The sequence below is a fragment of the Malaclemys terrapin genome, chromosome 10 (genome assembly GCF_027887155.1).
Source record: "Malaclemys terrapin pileata isolate rMalTer1 chromosome 10, rMalTer1.hap1, whole genome shotgun sequence".
Classification (NCBI taxonomy): Eukaryota; Metazoa; Chordata; order Testudines; family Emydidae; genus Malaclemys; species Malaclemys terrapin.
Window position 1 is genome coordinate 57,345,113 of NC_071514.1, and position 3,187 is coordinate 57,348,299.

Sequence of the window (3,187 nt, forward strand, 5' to 3'; positions counted from 1 at the left end):
GAGGCTCTGCAGAGCGCTCCAGCAGCGGGGGTGGGGGGTGAGTTCTGCTCCAGCTAGGCCCACGGCCCAGCAGGGCTATAGGGACTGGTAGTGCCCCACCCCCTTCCTGGTGGAATCTGCCCATGTTCCCGGGGTCACCAGGGGATCAGCCCCTGGAGCCCCTCCTGGGGAGGCTGCCAACAATGCACCGATTGCGGGCTGCGCGCCCACCTGCGCCGTTAGCAGAGGCCACAGGCCGCCCTGTTTCCGTGGTGAATTGGCCCCCCACAGTGCACTGTCCCAGAAGGGCTTAGGGGGAGCAGAGATTGGGCACAATAGGGAGAGAGAGGACGGGCTTGGCTCGGCAAGGCAGGTATTTCCCAGCTCCACAGCCCACAGGTCGAAGATCACCTAGTGTTTCTTGACCTCCTCCACCCCCATCAGGGAGGGACCCGTTGTCAGCTCAGGCCCATCCGCTGCAGCCACACTGGAGTAGGACTGGCCTTACTGTCCCAGAGCCAGAATCAGTTACAGGGCCTGACCTGGGGCAGCCGCGGGAAGAGAGATGTTAATCAGGGTTTCCCAACATCCCCCTCTCTGGAATCCCTGAGGGGTATTTTTGGGGTAACCATCAGTTTGGAAATAGATGCTGCAGGAGCTGACAGCAAACTGGAAGTGAGGGATGTCGGGGTGACAAGTCTTTGCCGCTCCCTGGGGATTTACAACACCCCACTAGCCTCTCACTGCACAGAGCATGGGGTGCAGCGGGGTGGGGAAAAGCAGGGGCATTCTTCCATGCTCTGCCCACGAACAAAGCTCCACACAGTAGATTGTGAACGTGCTCAAAATAGTATTGAGGGTGCTCTGCCAGGCTTCCCGGGCACGGCTGCCCTTTTGGGGGAGGGGACGAGATGGGACTCCACAGCATCACTCCACTCTGGTGGGCTCCTTGGGCGTAGCTCTTCTTCACTGTGTCTCAGCCTATGGGCCCATCATCTCCTTCTCTCTCAGAGCCCCGGAAGGGCTCCCTCTCCCTTCTACTAGCCAAAGGAATATTGGCATCTACCACAAAAAGCTGCAGAAGGCCTTGGCAGGAGGGGATTAAAATGGTGGGTCTCACGGGGATCCATTGCAGGGTCATGCCCCCAGAGAAGCAGCACTTGCCATAAGAATCTCCTTTCTTAGTAAAGATCAGTCTACTCTAAGGTCGAGAGGGTACCTTGCCCCCCCCCGAAGCCTGGCCAAGTCCGCCAGGGACCCTAGCACACTACTCCAAACCGGGCTCAAGTGAGATGGCCCACGCTAGGCTAACTAGGGCTGCTACTGCAAGCAGGAATCAGTGCCTGCCTCCCAGTGCTCCCCAGAGCTAAAGCAAGGCAGAGTGAGTGTGTCCCCGGCAGGAAAAGGGTTAGCTCTCCTGCCGACTTGTGCAGTATCTGTTGGTGAGGCGGTTCACAGCCAGCGTGGGCGGGGCAGAGAAATCCCTTCTCCAAACACAAGATCCCCCTGCAGAGGCTTTCCCCAAACTACCCAGCTTGACACCTTTTAATCCAGCGGCTCAGCTGAAAGTAAACAGCCAGGGGCTTAAATGGATTCCAGCCCCTCCCGCACTGGGGCTGGGAGGTGAAGCTCCAATCCACAGGTAGTGGAGCTGTGGGACCCCGCAGTTTTTGGCAGGGAGTGGGGCGCATGGGGAGATTTCATCATCGAAATCACCAGCGCCACTTTCAGGGCCACCCTAGCGAATGTCCCCAAGTGCCTTCATGTGTTGCCTCAGCCCCTCATGCTGTCACCAGGCAGAGCCATTTACCTGCTGTGTCCAGGACTCTCCATTTCAGCCGGCTTCTCACCCATTTGTCTAATCCAACCCTTCTCACGGGAAAGCTTTCGACACCTCGCTTGACTCAACATTTGTAGGGAGGGAAAAAGCTCCAAACTTGTCAAAACTGACCCTTTTGTACACAAATATGTCTGGGTTTCCTGTTTGAAACGACTTTTCATCTCGCAATTTAAGTCTTGTCTTGTCCCCAGAGTACAAGGAAAGCTCTTTCCGGAGAGCACTGCCCCACTCTGCCTCCGAGTGGAGACTGTGAGCCCTCCTACGGCCTGCCCCCCGAACAGATCTGCTGGCTGGGCCACCTTCTCCCTGAGCACATCCCAGCTCAGCGAACACACTGATTCCAGGTTCACACTGTTGTCATGAAACCAGCCTGCTCCTGTGATAGGGTGAAGTCCAGATACTCAGAACCTCTTATTAACTCCAGATGTGTCTAAGCCCTTGAGGCTCTTCAGGACACACATCTCATGAGCTGCCAGTTCTCAGCGGTGCGCTCTGCTGGGCAGGACTGCCCAGAGGATTCAGGGGGCCTGGGGCAAAGCAATTTTGGGGGCCCCTTCCATAAAAAAAAAGTTGCAATACTATAGAATACTATATTCTCATGGGGGCCCCTGTGGGGCCCAGGGCCTGGGGCAAATTGCCCCCACTTGCCCCCCCCCCCCCCGGACAGCCCTACTGCTGGGGGGCTCCCTGGTTTTTCCCTCCATCCTCATCTCCTGCTAATCCAATAGATAATTAACTTGAGTTTTTCTTGCCTGAAAAGACTGGAGAATGTGACTGTGACAACACAGTTAATGCCCCAGGAAGGGGTGAGGGGGCAGGTGGGGAGGGCCCCAGACAGCTGTGCATTGATGAAGTAATAGAGACTCAAAGGTCCCTAGAGCAGTACAATGGCACTTACAGAAACATGGCCTCTGGCCAGATGCAGCATTCCCTTTTGGTGTGGCTGACTACGGTTCTAATTTGTTAAGCACCAGCAGTGTGCTCGGCCCTGTACGTACGATATAGACAGTTACTGCCCCAGGGAGCTTACATGGGAACGTGCGATCTTGGTGGGACCTAGGAGGTGGATGCAGAGGGACCAGGAAGCACAAGGAGGATGAACGACTTACAGCTTGTTTGGATTTGTTCAAGTATAGGAGACTCTCTCCTTGCAGCTGATGCAGAAACAGTGAGATCTTCGGAGGGATCTGAGTGAGGAGAGGAGGGTGGCTTGGTGGGTAAGGTGAGCAGACTCTACAGCTGTGGTCTCAGCATGAAATAGTGGGAGACAGAGGTGGTGGGAGGAGAGATGGGTCCAGGAGAAGGCTTCTCTTACCAAGCTAAAGAGTCAGCGCACCCTGGCTGTAGGTTTTGCTGGGCACCAATGTA